This window comes from Callospermophilus lateralis, unplaced genomic scaffold (genome assembly GCF_048772815.1).
Source record: "Callospermophilus lateralis isolate mCalLat2 unplaced genomic scaffold, mCalLat2.hap1 Scaffold_79, whole genome shotgun sequence".
Lineage (NCBI taxonomy): Eukaryota > Metazoa > Chordata > Mammalia > Rodentia > Sciuridae > Callospermophilus > Callospermophilus lateralis.
This window is the reverse complement of record NW_027515935.1, coordinates 8,641,530-8,666,488: the sequence shown is the minus strand read 5'-3', so window position 1 is coordinate 8,666,488 and position 24,959 is coordinate 8,641,530. Positions and strand designations below refer to the sequence as shown.

Sequence of the window (24,959 nt, the reverse complement as noted above, 5' to 3'; positions counted from 1 at the left end):
CTCTCTTGCTATCTTCTGTTGTGATTAAATGATTTTCTCTAGTAGTATGCTTTATTCCTTACAACCCCATACATTTTTGCTTTGTGGTTACCACGCGGCTTTTATAGAACATCTTAGAACAGGCCACTCTAAGCCAATATTAATGTTGATCACAAAAAAATACGACCACACTTTTACTTCACAATACCCATTCTGTTTTCAGTGTTATAACTTACGTTTCATATTGCATATCCAATAGCAAATAGTTGTATCAATTATCATCTTAATAGTTTTGTCTTTTAACCTTCATATTTAAGACATGGTTTATTCACTGTTCACTTAGTTTTATCAGGGAGTTTCACACTTTCATATGTTTTCGTGTTATGACTTTCCTTATTTGAAGAACTCCCTAACGTCCCTTGTAAGACAGGTCTTGTGATGAATGACCTCAGCTTTTGTTGCCGGAGAAAGTCTTTATTTCTTTTTTATTTTTTGGTAACCGGGGATGGAACCCAGAGGCACTTTACCACTGAGCTACATCCCCAGACTTATTTTTTATTTAGAGATAGGGCCTCACTAATTTGCTGAGGGTCTCACTAAATTGTTGAGGCTGTCTCAAAATCATGATCCTCCTGCCTCAGCCTCCTGAGTCACTGGGATTACAGGCGCGCACACCAGGCCCTCCTTCGTTTCTGAAGAACAGCTTTGCTGGGTACAGTGTTCTCTGTGGGCAGTTTAGTTCTGGCAGCATTTTGAACACATAACCCCACTCGCCTTGTCCTGGGACGTCTCCTTTGGAAACCCACGATAGCCCTTGGGAAGGCCTTTTTGGGTCATCTTCTCCTTTTCTCACTGCTTTCAGGACCCTCTTTTTGTCTTTGATTTTTTTTTTAATATTTTTTATACCTTCACTTTATTTATTTATTTTTAGGTGGTGCTGAGGATGGAGCCCAGGGCCTCGCCGTGCCACATGAGTGCTCTGCTGCTGTGCCCGAGCCCAGCCCTGGTCTTTATTTATTGGCAGAGTGATTATAAACAACATGTCTGGGTGTACTCCAGTCAACGTCCTTTGAGTCTGCATGGAGTCCAACCTTGGGACGCGGGGCTGGTCGGATGCTGAGGCTGGCATGAAGCCCAGGCCCACTAGGGCCACTGAGAGACCTGGTTCTCGGGGCAGGCCTGGCCTGGAGTCGGGAGCTGTGGGGCCTGCCAGGTGCTGGGTTTTACTGGGATGGGACCAATGTCGGGGTCCAAGGCAAATTCCGGTGTTTCTATCCCACTGCTTGACCCGAGTGGAAGGGCCCTCTGTGCGCTCTGCTCCGGGTTGCAGAAGGGGGTGTAAGTGAGCACTGTCCCGCCTCCCCTGTACTCTTCTGTGCCGCACCCTGGGTCTCCTCCTGTGGAGCGCACTCTCACCGGGCGGACTTTAAACTCCATGTCTGTAAGGCAGCAGCACGGGGAAGTCCTGTTCTGCCATCTTGCTGATGAGGATATTTAATGCTTTTCAAACACAAAAATCCATAAGCTTAAGAAGATGTACGTACACTTAACTAGATATAAACATAACATTTTAATATAAAAATAAAATGCTATTTAAAACAAATCCTATGTCAAATAAGTTTGAGATTAAAAAAGGCATAGGATTATGATAGGACTGTTGGCACCTTCATCTTGGACTTCACAAGTTCCAGAATTGTGATAAATAAAATCATATTATTTAAAACTAACCCAGCATAAGGTATTTTGTTATAGCACCCAAATGAACTAAGACAATTATTATTTTTCTTTGCTTCAAAAAAAAAAAAAAGTATCTCTGATTGTCTTCATTTTCCGATGTCATCTATATGAACAGAAATTCTGATGCAAATGCCATATTAGTGCCAGTCGGGTCCTGTTCATATTCCATTTGCTGGAAAGTCTTTGTGATAGATAAGGATTATTCTTGCATCAGGAGTTTTGCTTTGTTTGGTTGCAATCTTCTTCTTTTTCTTGAGAATTATGGAAGTATAAAAGGTGGCTTTTTAAACAAGTCCACTTATATTTGATTCCAAATTTTAACTGAGCATATCGCTGATATGTCTCAAAACTTAAATTCAAATTCGGATTTTTTAAACTATAATAACAGCATCACACGAACAGAAACACCAGCATTTCAGTATGTAAAACAGCAAATACCCAAATAGCACAGCATCAAGCGCCCATGTTGTAAGTCACTCTGTTGTGGGCTGTGGGAGTCAGGATGTTTAAACCAGGAGATGGTGAAGACAGGCCCAGTTAGGGCTGGGAGAGGTCGGCAGCTTCCGCCTGGTCCCCTGGTCCTCTGGTCCCCTGGTCCCGGGAAGGCCTTGGGGGTTGGCTGATGAGGGAAGGGAGGCGGGAAGAGGCCTGCAAACAGCTGTTGACATCCCTTCATCCTTTTTAGTAAAAACAGTCTGCGAATCCCCTTCGAAGAACTGCCTGAACCCCTCACAGCTTACATGTTGTGGTAGACATAAGTCCCCCCAGCCCCAGGGTCGGTTGGAAATGAGAAGTAAGCGCGTGTCTCCAATCTGGCAACTGATTCTGAGGCCCGGGGCTCTGTGGTTGAGGGGTGGGAGGACGCGGCTTGCCATTTCTGGGTAGACTGAGTGGTAAAGACAGCATAGGCGCTCGATGCAGGCACCAGGCTTGAGTCATCAGTGAGCTTTGAGGATCAAGGCTACTGAGCGGGAGATCGAGCCCAGGGTTACCAAAGAAAGAGCACCAGTATCGTCTGAACATCTCTCCAGCTAGGCCATGAGGCAGCTCTCCTGAAAGTGTGGGGACGATCAGTTCTTTCCAGGTACACCAGCTTGAGTCTGATTTTTGTGTCACTTGCAACAGAAAAATTCCTAAATGATTTTCAAGAAAAAAAATCAGGGAGCCATCCATCGAAGTGAGGTAATGGGGGGACAAAGGCTCCCTGGAGAGCAGTCCCAAAGGACAAAGTTCCAGCCTCACAGGTGAGAGAGGTGGCTGCGGTTTAAATGTGTCCCCAAAGGTCTGTGTGCTGGGAATTCAACTCCCATTGTAGCAGAGTTGGCAGGTGGGGCCTCCTGACAGGAGGCTTCACCTCCAAGAACGGTTAAGGTCACCTCTGGAAATGGGTTAGTTAGTGCAGCAGTGGTTGGTTATAAAAGCACACTCACCTGTTCTCTTGCCCCCTTACCTTGGGGTGCTCCCTGCCATGTTATGATGCAGCCAGAAGGCCCACACCAGATGCCATACCGGTGGGTTCTGGACTGTACTAGTCAACTTTCTGTTATTATAACAACATACCTGAGGCAATTAACTTAATTAACTTATAAAGAGAGAATGTAGCTCAGTTGGTAGAGTGCTTGCTTTGCATGTACAAGGCCCTGGGTTCAGTCCCCAGCACCAAAAAAAGAAAAAGAAAAGAAAAAGAAAAGAGAGAGAGAGAGGGAAAAAAAAGGTTTATCTTGACTGATGGTTCTGGAGGTTTTGTAATGCCAGATTCGCGGGACCCCACTCCAGGAGCCGAATCTGATGCAATCACACAAGAGTCTTTATTGCAAGCTCTAAAGCCTGGACTCACAACCGTTTCTGATGCAGCGGTCCCAGGGAGAGAGTCCTGGTCCTTTGTTCAGTGAGATTTTATAGGTTTTGGGGGGATCCTCTATGTGTCACAACATCACACAGCAAACCATTTCACACCGAGGGAAAGTCAAACAACAACTCTTAACATTGATTAGCACATTCACTGGTGGGAACAAGTTGGGTGGGGATGATTGATTAGTACAAGAAAGGGATTCCTTTAACTGATTGGTTTAGGCACGAGGGGTGTATGTGCTAAACTACATGGTTTCTCAACATGTTATCAACCACCATAAACTACTGGGGGGTCATCTGGCATCCCAGGTATTTTTCCCGTCTCATGCTGATTGGTGGTTGCTAGCGGGTTGCTATGGGCCCTCACCTAGCCTGACTGAGTCAGGGACACCTGGCACTGCAGACAAACAACTCAGCAGGTGGGAATGTGCCTAGGAGTGCTCTGTGGGTTTTTCCTAGGGCAAGGGTCATGCCCCCTTCCTTGGACAGGCTTTGCTCTGAGGTACAGGCTGGTTTCTCAAAAATGGAGTCACATTAGTTTCTCAGTTCCAGTCCAAAATTAGTTAGCCCATGACTTTGGACCTCTGGTGAGGGCAGACATCATGGCAGGAGTGCACTGTGAGCAAACCGCTCACCTCCCGAGCCCGGAAAGATACCGGAGTCTGCTCATCCCCTATGAGGGCATGACTCTAGTGATTTTAGGACCTCCTGTAAGGTTCCACCTCTCAAAGGCTCTAACATTCCCAACAGCACCACTCTGGGGACCAAACCTTTAACATTTGGACCTCTAAGGACATTCACTCACAACCGCAGTGCAGAGAGACTTTGTTTTCAAAAGCTGCATCTATACAGAGCAAGTTCAGACTATTTTCTTGTCATCGATCTCCAAACAATAAGGTGTGTAACAACTATTTACACTGTGTTAGGTTTTATGCATGATCTGGGGTGCTTTAAAGTGTATGGCAAGATGCACGTTGGTCATATGCAAAGACTAGGCCGTTTATACGAGGACTTGGTTGTACAGGAGTCTGGCATCCCCAGGCCAGGGACATCGGGACCCTGGGGCCAATCCCCTGCAGATACTGAGGGATGACCAGTTGACTGTCCATCAGTCATCCTCAGAGTGCCATCTGAAGAGGTGTTATGTCTGAATTAACTGACACCTGTCAGTGCCCGGTCCTGGGCTCTCGCCTCAGATCTAGTAAGACATTCTGGCGCTCATTCCTGTATTCCAACAAATACCCCCTGGTGATGTTGTCACCAAAATGCTGGAGAACACTCTTCTGCTGGGCTCTCTGTGGTCTCTGGCAAGTCTCTGGTCATACTGCAGTTAATTCAACCTCGATTCTCCTCCAATTGTCCAGTTCACCACTCACCACCCCATTTTGCACAAATAGTCATTCTCTCATTTTACAGAAAGGAAAGAGACCATCTAAGAACAAAGGCCCAGCTTCCTGTACTACAGCACCTCCACTCAAGTCCCCTCCTCTCTCCGTGGGAAGCCACGCACTGCTCCTCTGACTTGGCCTCTCACCTCTCCTGCTCTTTCCACCTCCGTCTGCAGCCTGCTGTCAACATTTAAACACATACACAGTTTTCTCTTATCTTCAAAAGATAGTTCTCCCTTAGTTTCGTGAACCACGAGCCTCCAACGACTACACCTAACGCACCTCCTCTCAGTCTTCCTTCCTGGACACGTCTACACCGACTTCCCATAGACTTCTCACTTGTATGTGATTCCTCTGATGTTAAACCCGGTGGATCCTGGGCCTGGTATTACCTGATTCCTCAGTGTCACTGACACCGTTGTCCATTTCTTAAAACCTTCTTCTGGGCTGGGGCTGGGGCTCAGTGTAGGGCGCTCACCTACATGTGCAGGCACCAGGTTCGATCCTCAGCACCACACAACAATAAAGTAAAGGCATATGTCCAACTACAACTAAAAAATACTATAAAAAAAAGCAAGACGTTCTCCTTTTGGCCTCCTGCACGCCCACGTCTTGACTTTCTTTCTATCACCCTGTTCTTCCTCCATCTTTCTCTGCCCTTACCATAAATGGTGGTTTCCCGGAGTCCCGCCCTAGGACGTGCTTGTTTCTCCTCCCATCTCTCCCTCGCTCTGAGACTTCACTTCTGTTATTCCAGTTATCAGCTATGTGCAGAGGAGTCCCACATGCATGCTCCTCACCCAAACTTACTCTGCACTCCACCCCACAGCCAGCTGTCACAGGTCACTTACCTGCCTACAAGGATCTCATTCAAGATTAACTTCTAACTTATGCCTAACCTTTCCAGGTGAATGGCACCGCCTGAGAAGTCAGACTCAAGTCACCCTTGACCCCCGAACCACGTCATGAACGACCCCTAGGTTTCCTAGGTTGCAACAGCCTCTTAACCCGCCTAGTTCCCTTCTAATTCAGAATGATACCACGGAGGTATCACCTTTAGGACAACCGCTAGGTTCTAGATATTTGCTCTAGTTAACTTGAAATCAGACTCCATGCCTCTTGACAACCGTAAGAAATGAAGGAAAATTAACCTTCGTACTTCTTAATGCTTATGATAAAGTAAATACTTTTCTGTAAACCAAATTCCTCAGAAAGAGATTTATATAGGAAGCAAAAGAGATGTAATTCCACTTGGCAAGTATTTATGGAGTACTTAATAAGAGCCTGGTACTGTGGTCCTCACTGGAAACTGACCAGTCGACATGTTTGTTTCTTATCTAATCTTGTGATTGAGATTTGCAACGTACTACAGTGGCACAGCCGCATCAATGTTTATAGCAGCTTAACTCAAAATAGCCAAGTTATGGAAACAACCTAGGTGTCCTTCAATGGATGAATAGATAACGAAAATGTGGCGTATGTATACACAATGGAATATTACTGTGCCATAAAGAAGAATGACATTATGGCACTTGCCCATAAACGAATGGAACTGGAGAATATCATGCTAAAGGAAATGAGCTAATCCCAAAAAACCAAAGGCCAAATGCTCCCTCTAATTTGTGGATGTTAATCCTAAACAAGGGAGGTTGGGGAGGGAATAATAGAATCCACTGGATTAGACAAAGGGAAATGCGGGGGTGGGAGGGTGGAGGGTGTTCATTGCAGGCTCCCCTTCCCCCTCCCCTTACAGGGCGGATGCAGGTGGGACTTTCCACTGGCTGAGGAGACGGAAAATGGCCAATCAGAAGACGTGACCCTGTCATCTCCCATCAGCCCTAGTCAGCAGGCCGACTTGCTGTGGGGTGGCCTCCCTACTGCCAGCCTCCCTCTCGGCCCCACCCTTTGCAGACCCATGAGCCTGGCCCTAACAGTTGAGTTCGCTCTGTTCAGTGAGCCTGCTGAACAGAGGGGAGGAGGAAGACAGAGCTACCTGGCCATGACTTTCCTGGCCTGAACTTGAGTATGTGACCAGGGTGAGTCCACCTCAGGACGGCCACAGAGGTGGATCCTGAACAGAGTGAGTCACACTCTGAACCTATGATCTGCCAAAATACACCCTACCATCCTGTGTGACCAAAGGGACGACTTTTAAAAACCTGAGTTTTGCGTGATATTAAATGCATGATATGATCTCTGAAGACAATTTGGTGGAAGGAGGGCTTGTTTCTCAAGCCACCCATCCCTGTCTGGTGGTAAAATCACGGTCAGAATAACAGTTGCTCAGTTTCTTTCCCCTCCTCAGTCTGTCCCCAGACCGTGATTTCAGGATTCTCTCCTTCCTTTTAAATGGCAGCTCACCAACTACTACACCAGGATCCAGGATGCACACACACAGTATTTACGAACTCCCCAGGGCTGGCTCAGGGCTAACAAATGGTACTTTCCAGGGCTAGGGATGTGGCTCAAGCGGTAGTGCACTCACCTGGCATGCGTGCAGCCTGGTTCCATCCTCAGCACCACATAGAGACAAAGATGTTGTGTCTGCCAAGAACTAAAAAATAAATATTAAAAATTCTCTCTCTCTCTTAAAAAAAAATGGTACTTTCGATCACCACATGGGATCTGTCATTTCCAACCCCTCCTGCTCTGGCCTCCTACACACATCTCCCTCCCCTGCTGCTCTGCAGGATGGTCCCTGCCACTGCTTCCGCAGGAGAAGACCTGGCCACAATGCCGCCAAGTCCCTGCGGGTTCCGGACAGTCCTGCTCTCCCTCGAGCTGGAGTAGGAGTTAGAGCAGCAGACGGAGGCAAGCATACAAAGCAGGTCTATTTAAGAAGGGGTACACAGGCTTCTCCTGGGAGGGAGGGAGGGCATAGCTGGTGTCCTGGTGTCCCAAGAGGTGAGGGCGTCCTGACTTGCTGTCATTGTGTTAGGCTTCCTCTCTTCTCCTGCTCTCTTCTCTCTCCTTCCTGCCTGTGTGACTCGGCCCAGGAGATGCTTGGTGGGATGGCCACAAGGTGGGGAGCAGGTGGGCTGAGGCCAGGGAGGACCTAATGAGCAGGTCCCCGTCTGCTCGGGAGTTTTTAACGATTCCTTAGAATGGGCAGAACAGGCGGCTTTGGAGACCTTAGCCTGTCTGTCTCCCACTTGCCCAGTTTCCAACCTTTGGACCCAGACCCGTTTGGCCTGTTTTCTCACTCTGGCCTAGAGTGCAAGGTGTGTGTTAGGTGCCTGGCCTATTACTGCAGAAGATACTGCCAACACACCTTGCCTTCAAGGCGTTCTCATGTGCTGAAATGGAAGTGCTCCAATACCAGGCTGTTCTGCACTGAAGTTGAACCATCTTGGCCCGCTGTTGAGAAAAGCCTGAACTGTTGAGGTTACATCTCACTACACAAGTGTCAAAGCAGTACCGTCTGATCTCCTGGATGCCTTACTGAGATCAGAATAAGTCATTGTCTTAGTCTGCCATAAAAAAACACCATAACCTGAGTGGCATAAAACAAATGGATTTACTCATAGCTCTAAAGGCTGGCATCCGAGATCAGGGTTCCAGCATGGTCAAGGTTCTCTGGTGAGTGTTCTCCTCCTCATTACGAGCTCTGGCTCACATAATCAACTATTTGAGACCATTTCTACTAGCTACTAGAGACCATTTCTACTAGCTATTTCCTGGCTTGGCTTCTCCCTGGGTGCACACATGCCCTTTCTTTGGTACATGGGCATGAAGGGAGAATTCTCTCTCTCTTCTTATTAGGGCACTGATATGGTTTAGATCTAGAACGTCCCCCAAAAGTTCATGTTGAAGGCTAGGTCCCCAAATCAGTGAGGTGGGGCATTGGGTAAATGATTGGATCATGGGGCTCTAAACCCATCATTGGATTAATCCACTTGGTGGATGAGCAGTTTGGGAGGTGGTGGAAAGTGTAGGCAGGTGGGACCCAGATCCTGGGCTGTGACCTTGAAGAGTACATCTGTACCTGGCCCCCTCCTCCTGGTCTTTCTCTTCCTCTACACCTCATCTCAGTCCCAGAGCAACGAGGTCACTCCAACTGGACTGAAAACTGAAACTGTAAGCCAAACTCATGGTGATGAAAAGCCAACACCTGTGTAGCTCACTTAACTTTAATCACCTCCTAAAAGCTTATTTCCAAATACAATCACACTGGGGTTTAGGGGTTTTTCCTTTTCTTTTTAAAGACTTTTTATTCTTTATTGGCCTGCCAGGCTGCCCTCTCCCTGTGCCCTCCTTCGCCTCACCTGCAAAGCTGCAATGTCTCTCAAATGATTTCTTACATTCAGTTCTAACCTTCTGACCTTCTATGTCTCTTTGTGCGTGTGTGTGGTGCTGGGGATTGAACCCAGGGCCTTGTGCGTGCGAGCCAAGCACTCTACCAACCGAGCTATGTCCCCAGCCTAGGGTTTAGGGTTTTAATATAGGACTTTTGTGGGAACACAACTCAGTTGGTAGCAAACAGAATTTTTTTAACACACAACTCAGAAAAGTGAGCCCATGGGTTGGGCAGCAGGAAAGCTATGAGGATGTGCAGGGTTACAAGATGACACCCTGCCCCCAGACTACTCAGAGCCTTCCAGGGGCATCAGGTCAGGGGCAAGCTCCAGGCGCAAGTTGTCTTTGCATTGAGTCCAGTTTGACTCAAAGGCAGAATTCAGAATGATCAAAGACTGGCTTGGAAGGTTTCTATTCCAACTCCTCACAACGCCTTTCCTCTCAACTTGGGCTTTTTCCTTGAGCCAGACACATGTGGTCTTGGCTGTGTGTTGGGCAAAAACCCAAGACTCAGGTGGGGCTGCCTGTGTATTCACAGAGACCGACAAGCCAGCGTCAGGGCAGATCAAGGTCTGGGTTGCCCACAGGCAAGGCCTGGATTTTCCCACAGGAAATATTCTGGATGTAAGTGTAAGGTAAGGCAATAGCGGTGACCAAAGGAGGCAGATTAAGAGGCCACTGAAGAAGGCTTTATTGAGATGTCACTCTCCCATGGAACTTGATCAGACCAACAGAGTGGACAGGAGGAGGGTCTGAGGAGAGACTGTGTGGGGGCTCGACAGGACTGGAATTTTATGGGGGCTTACAGCAGGAAGGGAAGGGCTTGGGACAGAAAAGGTGTTTTAGAGTCCCTTGTCCCACAGGAGTTGGGGGGGGGCGGAGCTGGCTGAACTCCAGGATTGCGCAGGGGATCCTGCTGATTGACAGGCCTTAGCCAGGAGATCCCACTGATTGACAGGCATTCACACCCAATTGGTGTTTCTTTCCCGCCAGCAGGCTGCTTGGTGCTTTGTTCCCAAGTCACCGACAATGACCCAACAGTAAGTAAATACATCCCTGAGCACCAATGTCCCATGTGAGATTGCGAGGACTCATGCCCTAGAAGTGTGTGAGCCAAGGCTGGATGGTAAGCGTGGGCAGTACAACCCTGAGCCCACCTCTGCGAGGGTCGCCACTCACCGGTGACCTGGGCTCGGCCTCAGCAACAGCCCCCCACAACTTACTTGGAATAAGTTTCCCAAGTTCAAAGCCAGATTCAAAGTCCCACTCCCTGTCCTTCAGTTCTACCTGGAGCTGGCCTCCTCCTGGCAGATTCCCGGGTTCCTGCCCCCATGCCCAGGCCTGCCCAAGCGGATTCCCGCCGCCCCAGCGCCCAGGCCTGCCCACGCGGGTTCCCGCCGCCCCAGCGCCCAGGCCTGCCCACGCGGGTTCCCGCTGCCCCAGCGCCCAGGCCTGCCCACGAGGGTTCCCGCCGCCCCGCCCAGGCCTGCCCAGGAGGGTTCCCGCTGCCCCGCCTGGCGGAGTCCCGGCGCACGGCCTTGTGGGAGTTGTAGTTCCCGCTGGCGGAGGGCGCCAGCCAAGCGGGCCTGGGGACTCCACTTCCCGTGCTCCTTTGCGGGGCCGGCAGAGACGGTTCCGAGCGGGGGAGGGCTGGGAGCTGTGGCCAGTGGAGCCGGCCATCTGTGGGGTGTCCGCCTTTCGTGCCGGGGCCTGTTCCTTCAGGAGCGCAGGGACCCGACTGGAAAGCGGGCTTGAGGACTCAAGGGCGAGGGCAAGGGCGAGGCGTGGCCCGTCGGGTGGGCCGGAGTGTTCACCCGCGGTCCCCGCGCGCTCGCGGCGGCCCCATGGCGGCTCGCGCCCTGAGCGAGCGGCTGTGGGCCCCGGCTGGCGCGCAGGCCGCGCTGGCCTGCTGTCTGCGAGCGCGGCGGGTGGCCCCAGGCGAGCTGAACCCCGAGGCGCGAGGCCACCTGGAGCTGAAGCAGGTGCAGGTGGTGTTCCCGCATGGCGCGCGGAGCCCGCTGTGGCCGCTGCCCTGCGCAGACCAGGTGAGCCGCTCCCCGGCTCCCCGGCTTTCCGCTCCCCGGCTCCCCGCTCCCCGGCTCGCCGCTCCTTGGCTTCCCCGGCTTCCCCGGCTCCCTGGCTCCCCGGCTTCCCACTCCCCCTCTCCCCGGCTCCCCAGGTCCCCGCTCCCCCTCTCCCCGGCTCCCCGCTCCCCGGCTCCCCGGCTCCCCGGCTCCCCCGCTCCCCCGGCTCCCCCGGCTCCCCCGGCTCTCCCGGCTCCCCGGCTTTCCGCTCCCCGGCTTTCCGCTCCCCGGCTCCCCGCTCCCCTGCTCCCCGCTCCCGGCTCCCGGCTCCCCCCTCCCGGCTCCCCCCTCCCCGGCTCCCCGGCTCCCCGGCTCCCCGACGGGCCCTTCTGGCCGTGAGTGCCCCAGACCTCCAGGGTCTCCCCCAGCTGTGGCGCCGCTGCTCCTCCGGAGGAGCCCGGGACTCGCCTGGGGGCCCTTTGGCCAGTGGTCAGCGGTGCGCCAGGGCCGAAAAGTGGCGTGTCTCGAGCCGGGGACGGCCGCCTTGGTGCTGTCGGGACCGTCGCGCTGTGTCAGCACCTGCCTAAGGGGACCTCGGGCTGCCTTGGGACAGGTTCCAGGACTCCCTCTTCAGGGTTAGCTGGAGGCGGTTAGAAGTCTCAGGAAGACGTGGCGACAGTCGCTGTGTCCTGGCTGTCTGCGGTTCAGGCTTCTAGACCTATAGTTAGTGGAAGGGCTTGTGGTCGGTTTGTGGGTATGATGCTTTCAACTCTGCAGGGTTAATGATGACTAAATAGCCTTAGAGCACAAATAATTCCATGTTTTTTGTGGTTAGCCTCTCTGTACGCAGGTCCCCAAGTCCCACAAGTAATTGTGGAATGCCTAGTGTGTGACGCTTAGGTTGAAGTTGGAACAAATCAATAGGTTGTCCATCTTCCTGGTCATAGTTGCTTTCTAGAGAAAACCGAGAGAGTTGGACTCTTCACACTATACACTAAAACCCAGTTTTCAAAGCAGGCCTTATCATTTCCTTATCATTTTGTAAACACATGACCCATCTCTTGGGCAACCTCTACCCCCACTTTTCCCCATTTATTCTTGTTACAGAGGGCTGGGAAGTAATTGATAGGAATGCACACACACACTTTTTTTTTTTTCATGTTAAAGACAGGTTATCAGTGGTAGCAAAGAATAAAGCTTGACTGTCTAGACCTGGGCCTCGAATGTACAGTGCATGTATTCCCCGAAGCCCTGTAAAAAGATTTAGTTTCTTTTAGAGATTTCTCCTGAGCCAGTGGGTGTGTGATGGGTGTCTTATGCCTTTCTGGAAGAGTGGGTCCTTATTGCTTAGCACACCAGCTTCATCCATCATCTCTAACTACAAAATGCAGAACATCATAGTCCATGGCCTCGTTTTGCAATAAGAGAAGACACAGTACCTCTCCTACCAGATCATACCTGGAGACTGTAGGTAGATGCTTTAAAACTGTTTGGTAATCTAGAATAAAATATGTGCATAAAAGCCAGGGGTGGAAACCACCCTCTTTCAAGTGAATGTCATCAGTGAATGTCCACAAGTGAATGTCGTCAGCCCTTTTTAACTTGCTTGTGGAAGGCCTTGCCCAAGTTTTCTTTTCAATACCCCATTTAATAGACAGGTGATTGGGATTTTCTATCTTCCTAGTTCTGATATTAATTATATTCAGGTGGGACCATGTAGCAGCCATTCAAAAACTAAAATTTCTTTTGGTACATGTTTACTGATTTCTCATTGGTTTATAGATAAACACATGTGACAGGTCATTTCAGTTATTTTACAAATCCTTAGAAAGTAGTCTTGTTTAAAATATGAGTGGTTTTTTTAGGGCTTAAATAACTATTTGTTTAGCCTATCTTGATAAAAGTATGTGCCTTGGAAATAAAATTATGGAACATAATTAGCTGTTTTCCTGATCATTACAGTAGATCCTAGTATACTTTCAAAAGAATAGATTTGACTCTCATTTTAGGTTTCCCTAGTTCCCCTGCAGACAGTGGCAGGATGACCACCAGGCAGGTTCTTCTGTTTTCATTAAAGACAGTTCACCCTCCCCTAGCTTCATTGTTAAGGTATTTTGGGTTTTATTTGACAAGATAGATTAGCTGGGAAGCATAATGTCTTGTTACTTAATACCTAGCCAGAGCTCGGCTGAGAAAGGTGGCGTTCAGGATGCAGCACCTGAAGAATGTGCCAGGCCAGTACATCCATCTTTCTATAGTGATGGTTCTTTACCTTGGTAGGATATTGAACTCAAGTGGGGATATTTTAAAAATACTGATGCCTGGGTCTTCCTCCCAGAATCCTGGTTTAATTGGCCCAAGTGCCCAGACATTGTAAGATCTTCTCTGGTGAAACTTTAGATATGTCTGGACTCTTCATCATTAAGAAGTAAAGGGCCTGCCCCCCAGGGAGGTTCAGAATAGGGCTCAGGCATCAGTAACTTTTTAGAAAATGTCCTGCTGATGTCAGTGTATAACCCAGGTTTAAAATTATGGTTTTACTTAAAAATCTACACCTGGAAGTTTTTTGTTTGCAAAATTTTTTCTCTTACTTGGAATTTAGCATATCCTCCCAGTATAGAATTGGCTTCACTGAAATGTGCTTTGGTGAGATGTTCTCTTTCTGTGTTGAGGGAATTGGGAGAAACAACCCCACAGAACTCATTGCTGTGACTACTGAAAAGATGTTCATTATATTACTCTCTCCTCTTTATGAGGACCCTTGGGAGGAATTTGTCTGTTAGCATTAGATATGGTGTACTTCTCCTGAACAGTTTGCTTGCTTTTATCTTTAAACTTGTCTAGCTGATCAAATTTCTCCTTTTATATAAAAGCCAGAAAGTTGGTGCCAAACTTGTGGTCCATCTATGATAGGTGTATGGATTTTTGATAGATGCATTTTTGGTAACCTTATTACTGCATCTGTTTTTGCCCCTATGCTTATTTGGTTTTGTCTCTTACCTACTTTGACTTGGTTGTCTTACCAGATTTTAGATATTGCTGTCGTCTGTTTCTTTTTGGAAATGGGGTATAAATATAAGGAGATTTATCAAGTCAGTCTTTATCATTAAGTTAAGAAGAGGAAAGAGGATGAGAGTGTGTATGTGGGATGGACACCATATATGAAACTATGTTGATCCTCTGAAAACGTGGGCTCTAGACTTGGTGTGACCTGCACTGCAGGACTTGTCTCTTGGGAACCAGAAAGGCGGCTAAGCAGAGAGCCTTCTCAGTGAAGCTGAATTGCCCTGTGGACTTAGGTCTCTGACCTGGAGAAGGGTGATTTCATGTCAGTTTTCAGTGTAGTGATGGAGAGAGACAGAACATTTCAATGACGTGGTTATGCCAAGAGTACTGGGAGCACAGAGGACTTCACTCAAACCTTTAAGTGACCAAAAGTGAATGCAGTTTCCCTGCTTTCTTCTGTCTTAGTGTTAGTCAGGAAGCACCTCCTCCACCCTTTCCACATTAGGTACACAGGCTCAAAATCAAAGTAGTAGTTTTCCTTTCTTTTTCCTTAGTTACTGCCAACCCAGCCACAAAATAAAACTTTTACCTACTAATTCAGGTGTCTCACATTTACCTCCTCTGTTCTTGCTGCCTTAGGTGAAATCTTGGATCCTTTTATTGTTTGGACTGAGGTATCTCCTGAAATCTCATGGGTGAGACAAGGCAGGAATATTCAGAGGTAAAATGATTGTATTATGAGCATGGTGACATGATCAGTGGATCAGTCCGTTGCATGGATTGGTGATTCGGGGTGGGGACTGCTGTGCTGGGTGCTGACTGGCAGGTGAGGCAGTAGGTCACTAGCAGCATGCTTTGGGGTTTGCATTCTGTCTCTGGTGCCTTGTCTTCTCTGCTTCTTGGCTGCCAGCATTGAGCAGCTTTGCTCCACCACACCCTTCCACCACCCTGGTCTGCCTCACCTTGGCCAGAGGAATGGAGCCAACTGATCATGGACTGAACCTCTGCACCTGTGAGTCCCACATAGACCTTTCCTTCTCTAGATTGTTCTCTTTAGGCCTTTTGGTCATAGCAGTGAAGAGGTGACCAACAGTACTCATGTAGACTATGGCAGACATCATAAACTTGGCTTTCCTGCATTGGTCTTCCCAGTCCAATAGTATTATACCTGTGACTTTTGAACTACTGTGGAGCTGTGGGCCAGGGGCTGGCTGCCTGGGGCTCTGGGTTCTTATTCCTACTGCAGCTGGAGAAACTCCAGTTTTTGCATTTACATGTACAAATTGAATGTTCAGCTTTTCTTGGCATTTGCTAATTAAAAGGCTTGAAAACCATTCCCAGTTTGAGACAAACTAGACTACTTCTTTGTATACACATTCTTTAGTATCTCTACTTTGCCCCAATTTTCTAGCTGTTTTTGGAATCCTGAATGCCACCATTTCTTCTTACCTGCTTCTTACTCCCAAGTCCCAGTTGTTGCTTGTCTAAATTCTGTTCATTTCACATATGATCCGTTCTGTGAAATATTCCCTGAATCCTCAAGCAGAAGAGAATGTCTGTTTTACCTTGAACTACAATGGACTTCATCTGGTTTCTTATAGCACATATTCCCTTTTATTATGTCATTTAGATTCAGAGTTTGCTTCCTCTATTAATCTGAAAATCAGGGAAAGGCAGGGCCAAATTATCTCAAGCTTGATATCTTCCACAGGATCTGGCAGATGGTCAGAGTTATTAATTGCATGTATGGTGTGCTACGCCCTTCTTAGGATTTCAGAATACAAAGGTCAATAAATGACCGAGTCTCTGTTCTCAGGAAGCTGAATCTACTGAACAGGACAGACCAGTAAAGGAACTCTCCTAGAACAGTATGTAAAGGTTACCAGAGAGAGCCACCAGTATTGCTATAGAAGTTCAGAGCCATGGTCAGGCTTGTTGAGTCTTACGGAACGAAGGAGTCTTCTCAGATGACAGGAAAGAAAATTCTAGGAACATACATTGAAAAACTAGGAGGTATGAAGATGGCGCTGAAGGAAACAGTTGTGGGGCTGGAGAGGTAGTGTGTAGGGCAGGGGAGAAGTCCTGAGGGGGTGCTGAGAAGAGGTTGGGCCATGCTATGCAAGCCAGGCTCAGAACTGAGGAGAAGGAGTGATGATCAACTGTGAAAAAGGAAGGAGGAGGTAGTAAGGTCTACTCTGATGTGCGGTCACAGCAGGAGCATTCAGAGTGACTTTGTTCTGGCCAGCAGGGCTGCAGGGATGGTGTGTGGCAGGGAGTCACAAGTTGGAGTCCTGGGCCTGGGAGGGTGTGGTTGCACTGGAATGGACAGCTGAGGTTGCGAGATTGTGTGGAGGTGCACTCCTGGCTGCGAGAGTCACCAACAGCTGGAGCTGGGGATTGTGGCCACTTGGGATGTCTGGGAGCCATTGCAGGACAGCGGGAGCAAGTGCCAGACTGCAGGGAATAAAGGGAGGTGGGGAGCAGCCAAGGCTTCCTGTTGGCAGCTGTTTATTTCAGAAATTGGATAGCAGGAACTGATAACAAGGGACACAGCATGTGTGGTGTGCTACGTGGGGGTCCAGGTTCCCTGGAGATTTCCCAGGCATGGACACTAAGGCCATGCTCATGCATGCCAAGCACCTGCCGCCAGCACTGGCCATCTCTCCCCTTCAGCCTGGGCTCAGGGCCAGAGTAGCTCCTGACAGTATTAGTGCAGCACTCATAGGACCTGGGCCAAGAACACCTGGAATCCTAAATCGGTTGTTTCTCCCTTTTCCTCCCAGGGGAAGGTCTGTAGCCTAATGTCTGAGTGATTCTGCCTAATGTTCCATGCGACCACCAGATGTTAACGCTGTGAGTTTCAAGAAACTTTTAAAAAAACATATCTTGTTTTTTATCATCACAACAGGTAGAGTGGAATCCCCAGCTATTAGAGGTCCCACCCCAAACTCAGTTTGATCGCACAGTCACCGAGCTGGTGACCCGAAACCACATTCTCCTTATGACTCTCAGTACAGCAGGACTACCTTGAAGGTGAGCATGTGTCCTGCTCTGGGCCACTGCGAGTTTCAGTGGGTCTCTGGGTGAGATCAGCTGGCAGGTGTATGATTCTCTTTCTTCCCCACCTCAGGGGGGCATGCTGGCTGGGCAGCTTACCACGGTGGGCATGCAGCAAATGTTTGCCCTGGGGGAGAGGCTGAGGAAGAACTATGTCAAAGACGTCCCCTTCCTTTCGCTGACTTTCCACCCGCAGGAGGTCTTGTGAGTCATTAAAAGAGGAGATGTGGCACTGAGTGAGGTCTTGAGTGTGAGGGGTCAGACACCCCAGGGGCTCCTGTCTTCTCCCAGAGAGGTTTGGGGGAGAGTTGTCTGATGCAGTGGTCCTGAGAGCAGTAGTGACTGGAGGTCGCGTTCATTGGCCTGTGCGTCCTCTGGGGGCAGCCATCCCACCGAGCAGCAGCTAAGCGTCTTCCTGAGCTCAGGGCCCTGGGTGTCTGGAGACTGCAGCTGCTCGTGGTGCAGTGTATGACTCAGCCTTCCTTCCCGCGCGTCTCTGCCTTTATGTTTTTTCCAGTGTTCGCTCCACCAACATGCATCGGAATCTGGAGTCCACTCGATGTTTGCTGGCTGGGCTTTTCCAACGTCAGAAAGAAGGTCTGTCTGTGGGGTCTACAAGCCAGCCCCTGGCCCTTGAGGAGCGGCCTCCCAGAGTCCCTCTCTGTGTCCGTTTCCCCATCTCTCTTCTGCACATGTGGCCTCGGGTGTGCCTGTCCTCAGGGTCCTTGCTGCCTGCCATGTGCTGCAGCTTCAGCCTGACCTGTCAGGAGTGTCTCCAGTGTGCCTCCTGCTCTGGCCTCTCCTCCCAGGCATCTGCACAGGCTGCCCAGGGCCGTGCTGGCTGCATCCCGGGGACAGTAGTGACCTGCTAAGGGAGAGGAGGGCAGAAGAGTGCTGATTCACAGTAGGACCCAAGCATTAGCTGTGTTTCCTAGTTGAGTTTTGACGATAAACCTGTGTATGGCTGCGGTCAGAAATTCCCCAACTTTTTACTCCCAAGGACTGCATTTTTTCCCCTCATGGATCCCATATATCTAGGGTCCTTGGCCATCAAAGGAGGCTGCATTTTTGGCTGGGCACGGTGGCACAGTCCTGTAATCCCAGTATCTGGGGGAGGGGGGTTGAAGCAGGAGGATCACAAGTTCAAAGCCAGCCTCAGCAATTTAGCAAAGCCCTAAGCAACCCAGTGAGACCTGTCTCTAAACGAAATACAGAGTAGGGCTGGGTGGTGGCTCAGTAGTCGACTACCCCTGAACCCCCACCCCCCAGAAAAGGTGGCTGCATTTTATCATTTGTTATTGATTCAGACTTACTTGAATCCCTGGTCTGCAGAGCGTCTGCAGAGCATCATTACCTCATCAGAATTAAAATAGTAAAGGGTGCCATTAGGCAAAGGTTATTGTTCTTTTCTTTAGCTTCTTTAGCAGTATCTCAAATAGAAACAAAACATTCATCGAACTTTTAAAAATGTGTAACAGAATAGGAACTTCAGGCCAGAGGAGCCTGCCTTATCCCCAGCTGGGTTGGGTGCTGTGGCCAGTTTCTTGCTGCAGTTGGCTGCTAAGCACAGATGTGTATAGCCAACAGAAAGCAAACAGAGCAGCTCTCCCTCCCTCCTGGAGAGCCCAGAGCTTAAGAATCACCCACAGGGCCTGATCTGAAGTCCTCACTTGCTCAGCTTCAGAAGGGCAAATTCCCTCTTCCTGGAAACACCAGAGGCGTGACAAAGGAGGAAAGATGTCTTTAGGTGACCCCTTCTCTTCAGGCAGGTCACAAATTGGGGATGCCCCAGGGTTCCAGCAGGGAATTCAGTGGGTCCTTACATGTCTCTTGTGTGGCTTCCTGGGTAGAGGTTGTATGCATGGGACTCAGAGAGATGGGGACTTCAGTTTGACTCCTGTTAGAGCTACTTCTGTGCTCTCCCCAGCATCAAGGGAGTTGAATGAGCCAAAGAACCTCAGAAGGTGCCACCATGAATGGAAGTGGTGCGACACTGGGTTTTGCTTTAGGAAGGAAATCTTCGAGAAGCCCCAGGGGGCTCCATGAGAACTGTGGAGACGCAGGCTGGGAGGAAGCTAGAGACTGCTGGATGGCCCCATTTGGCCAGTCCTTGGCTCAGTTCATATTTGAGTATCTATTTAGAGTGTCTTTTTACTGTAAACTGTAGTTCCAAGGTGCCAATACAGCAGCAGTCTCCAGATGGTATAATACTCTGTAGTGCCATTTGTGTTATACTAGATTATTATCAGTTTTTAAAATCCCAGCACTAAAGACTTGGTATATACCAAACGGTATTCTAAGGACTTCGCATATATTGTTTAAGTCTTTTTATAACCCTATGAGGAAGGTACCATTTTCCATTTTACAAATAAGAGAACTAAGAGGGGCTAAATAACCTGCCCAGGCACACTAAACGGTAAATGGTGGAATTCAAACAGTCTGGTATCGAAAACCATGCTGTCACCTATAGGTTCAACTACTTATCCAAGGATATGTGCATGTAGATCATTTTTTGAGTTTTTGTACATGCAGAAGCCCAGGATTCTTCAGAGGTCAAGGGACTATAGGAAAGGAGGGGGCATGGGACATGCAGATAGACTCTGCTTTGAACCACCACCTTGCAGGTATCAGCACTGTTACTGTTGGACATAGTGGTGGGCGAGGTTCCCGAGATCACTGATAGGGTTCCACCCCTGGGATTGCACATGAGCCCTAGAGAAAGAAAGTGGCTTCCCAAGGCAGCCCTGTGGGTTAGTTACGGACTCAACACCTAACTGACAGGCCTTCAGTGGGGTTTCCTTCTGTGGAGACCAACGAAGTGTGTTTGGATTCTCATGTTCTAGTAAAGCTACCATGGCTGCTTTTAAAAACCTGGGGTTCCGGTCATCGGTAATCGGAGAATAAAGAGCTCCTTGGGACTCGGGCTCACCTACTTGCCGTGTGGACTGACCACAGTGAATTCCAGATTGCTGCTGATGGGAGATGTTCCTTTTGACCTTGGGCCTGGGCTGTGGGAAAAAAAGAGCCGCCACAGGACTCTGCTGCTTCTGGCAGGGTGTTAGGATACCTCCAGGCGTTGCCAGAGGGAAAAAGAGCTAGTGATCTCTGAGCAGCAGCTAGGTATAGGAACACTGTGGTCTGATCTTTGGTTCCTAGCAATTCTTCTAGAAGGCTGGCTTTTATTTTGTGCAGGACTCCAGCCTGAGAAGATTAATGGCTTTGTGGCCACCTTTCTCAGATTGTTATGTGATAAGTTGCCATATTAGCCTATGAGATTGAACTTTGGGAAGAAAATAACCTAGTTCTGATCAAATTAGGGATAGCCCATTCTTCATTAGGATGCTTAGTTGCTTGCAGGGCTTGAAGGCAAGGAGTGTTGGGGATGAGACAGGGGAGTGTGGGATAAGAAAATCAAGGAGAATGCTTCACTCAGACCTTCACTCAACTCTAGACCTTGAAGGGTGTTCCTCAGAATGCCTGAGGTGGGACAGGGTGGGGGCGGTCCATTCCCCTCTGGTCTGTTCATGGCCCCGTAGGAGGGCATGTGCTGGGCAGAACAAGGCTGCTGCCTGCTTTGTGCGATGCTTGGGCCGTGGGAACACTCAGCAGGGCCGGTGTGTGCTGGGGCCTTTGCTCTCCTTAAGGAGACCTTGTGCTCCATCTCTGTGGTGGACAAAGAGGAGGAGGAGGAAGTGGGGCTTGGGAAGAACCCAGTGAAGCCTCTTCCTGCCTGTGCACCCCATTCCTCCCAGGACCTGTCGTCATCCACACTGCTGAGGCAGACTCGGAAGTGTTGTACCCCAACTACCAAAGCTGCCAGAATCTGAGGCAGAGGATCAGGTAACTGCCTAGTGGAGGGTGCCCCTCCCCACCTTGGCTGGCAGACCTGCCTGCCCTGAGGCTTTGCCCAGACCCACCCTCGTGGCTGCCTCCTGCTGCCACTGCCGAGGGAGTGCAGGAGCTCTTACTCGTGGCCGCAGGCTCACAGCGGAGGTGCAGGGAGTCTGGAGGTGGTGTAATGTCGTGAACAGGCCTTTTCCCCATTCGGACTTTACACTCGGTCTCTGGAGTGGGTGGATAAGGTAGTGAGTGAGCTGGTCATCAGCCTGCGAATCCAGGTGTACTGGCCCAAGAAGACAGACTGCCCTCCTTGTCCCTGCTGGTGTGCTGCCACGCAGGTCCGTTGGTTTGGGCGGATGACCCTTTTAGTCCTCAGCCATTCTGAGCTGCACCAAAGTGATATGAGATGTGTTCATAGAAGAGAGAGAGAGTGCCGTCTCCAGACAGACCTGGGCTGTGCATGGTGGTGGGCACGATAGGAATCTAGAGTAGGACTTGGAAAGTTTGACCTTAATTTTTCTCCTGATCCTTGCTAACTTTTATAAATCACTTGACCTCGTGGAATCTTAATTTCCTCATCTATAAAATGGGAATAATGCAGCTAGCTCCACTGGCTATTTGTGAGGATTGAAGGAGATCTCAAAAGGTTGAGCAACACACATTTAGTAAACTCTTGATTGCTATACAACATAAATATGATGTAAAAAAATATTTTAAAAATTGCTTTGGCAGAGGCCGGAAGGAGGCTGCTACTTCGCAGCCATAGATCTCAGAGGATTTGAAAGAGGTGAAGGAAGGGATGGGCCTCAACAGTAGCATCGAAGTGGACTTCTTCATTCTCTTAGACAATATGGCTGCTAACAGGTGGGATGACAGTTTTCCCTGAACCTTGGGGTTTGGTGACCATGGGGCAGGCACTTGGATGAACAGGCTCCTGACTTGGAACTAGGTGGGGAGAAGTGGGTGGAGGCCCTCTGGTGTGTAGGCCACTGTGGTGAGGCTTACGGGTGGAGTGGATGTGGGGGCTGAGGGAGAGGGAGCAATGAGGAGGGGACGGGAATAGTCATGGACTCCTCACCCAGGTAGGAGTGCAGACATCCAGCTCTAGATCAGTCTGGAATATAGACATCCAGCTTTAGATCAGCCAGGAGTGCAGACATCCTGCTCTAGATCAGCCAGGAGTGCAGACATCCTGCTCTAGGTCAGCCAGGAGTGCAGACATCCTGCTCTAGATCAGTCAGGAATATAGACATCAAGCTCTAGATCAGCCAGGAGTGCAGACATCCTGCTCTAGATCAGTCAGGAATGTAGACATCCAACACTAGATCAGTCAGGAGTATGGACATCCAGCTCTTGATCAGTCAGGAATATAGACATCAAGCTCTAGATCAGCCAGGAGTGCAGACATCCTGCTCTAGATCAGTCAGGAATATAGACATCCAACCCTAGATCAGTCAGGAGTATGGACATCCAGCTCTTGATCAGTCAGGAATATAGACATCAAGCTCTAGATCAGCCAGGAATATAGACATCAAACCCTGGATCAGTCAGGAGTATGGACATCCAGCTCTTGATCAGTCAGGAGTACAGACAGGATGTCCAGCCCTAGATCAGTCAGGAGTACGGGCATCCAACCCTAGATCAGTGAGGAGTATAGACATCCAGCTCTAGATAAGTCAGGAATATAGACATCCAGCTCTAGATTATTCAGGGGTACAGATATCTGACTCTAGATCAGTTAAGAGTACAGACATCCAGCTCTAGATCAGTTAGGAGTTTGGACGTCCAGCCCTAGATCAGTCAGGAGTACGGACATCCAGCTCTAGATCAGTCAGAAGTACAGATATCCAGCTTTAGATCAGTTTCTTGAAATTTGTTTAGAATACCTGGGGTGTGTGTGTGTGTGTGTGTGTGTGTGTGTGTGTTTGATAGAGTAGGGGTCCAGTGGGTGATGACTAGGGAGGATTGTGGGTAGGGAGGGGTGCTCAATTTTTTTTAATAACACATTTATTTTATTTAATTATTTTTATGTGGGGCTGAAGATTGAACCCACATCCCTGCGCATGCTAGACGCGCTGAGCCACAACCCCAGCCCAGGGTGCTCAATTTTTACATGTGAATTTTACATTCAGTCAGTATCTGCTAGGATCTAAAACTTTTGGGTCCTTATTTATTCTACATTTTTTGAAGAGTATATGCATATCATCATATTAAAAATCTGAGAAACCCATAGTAAAGAACTCTGGGGCTGGAGGTAGAGCTCCTTTGGTAGAGTGCTTGCCTCTCATGCACAAGGCCCTGCTGTCCTGGGTTCAGTCCCTAGCAACACACACACACACACACACACACACACACACACACACACACAAGAACTCTGGTTCATCTTTTGTTTTTTCAGGGTGGGGGGATTACCGGGGATTGAACTAAGCCACATCCCCAGCCCTATTTTCTATATTTTATTTAGAAACACAGTTTCACTGAGTTGCTTAGTGCCTCCCATTGCTGAGGCTGGCTTTGAACTCACGATCCTCCTGTCTCAGCCTCCTGAGCTGCTGGGATTATAGGAGTGCACCACCGGGGTCCAGCCTCCAGCTAATCTTTTTTTCCAGTTAATCTTTAAGTCTGTTTTCCTCAAACTAATCTAGCCATAGGACCTCTTTTGTGTAATGAATACATAAAGAAGATCACACATGGGAAATATCTCTCTAGATTCAGAAGTTGGACACTGTGGCAGCGTAGGAGCCTCCTTCATTCTCTTGTGAAAATGACCTCATGCCGCAGAGGCACAAACGCACCTGTGCTTAGGTGCAGTGGTCTGAGGTCATGGGCGAGAGATCACGTAGAGCATTTGTATGGCAGATCTTCAGAAAGCATTTTAGGGAAAATGAAAGTCAAGTGGAAATTTGTGAATCCCTTGCCTTGGTGTTTTATTCTTTTTTTAACTTAAATAAAATTTTTAAAAAATGTGGAGTGGTTGGGAGCCATCAGAAATGGAGGAAATCTTTTCGATTCTGGCTCTTCAACCCACCAGGAGTGCATGGCTTTGGAAGGACCTGGGGCCATGGTGTTTTGAGCTATTTAGCCCCTTCCCAGAAGACAGGTCCTTGCAGCCTGGGTGGGAGCCGAGCAGCTGCCAGGTTGGGGGCAGAAGCTGTGATCTGAAGTCCTGCCTGTGGTCTTCCAGGTACACAGCCTCTCGAGCTGCCCCACCCTGCAGAGATTCACCCAGGTGGTTGAGCAGAGGGCCATGGACACGGCCTTGTACGTCCTACAGGGGGAAGACAGGTGAGTGGCCTGTGCAGCTGCTGGCCCAGCGTCATGCTTGGTCAGACCTCCGAGTGTGTGGGAAGGAGGCCCTTCAGGCCTGCTCACACCATCTGCTGGCACCACCGTGGCCTGGGAGACAGAGCCCCTGCTCTGCGGCCTTCCCAGGTCCTTACGCTTCTGACCCGGGCTGGTGACCTGGTGCCTCCACCCTGTGTTGCAAAGAATATAGAGCACCACATGCTGAGTGTCTCAGTATTCCCTTTTTCCTTGTGTTCCAAGGTTCAAAAGATTTAATGGGAGGTGTGGAAGCTGATGGAAGAATGTATTTCTCACTTTCTTCATCATGTTACACTTTACACATGAGTGTTATCTTCTCACCGTCAGGTGGGTGAGAAGCTGGGGCTGAGAGTCGGCAGCCCTGCCTGAGCTGAGCTAGTGCATGCCAGAGCCAGGACTCGGACCAGCCCTCTGACGGACAGGCCTGTGTTTGCTCTTTCTCTTCCTGCTAGTGGGG

General features: G+C 49.3%; 1 pseudogene; it reads left to right on the top strand.

The window, feature by feature from the left end:
* Positions 1-11,095: 11,095 nt before the first annotated feature.
* LOC143386697 (lysophosphatidic acid phosphatase type 6-like) lies at positions 11,096-24,467 on the top strand (annotated as a pseudogene).
* The last annotated feature ends 492 nt before the right edge of the window (positions 24,468-24,959 follow it).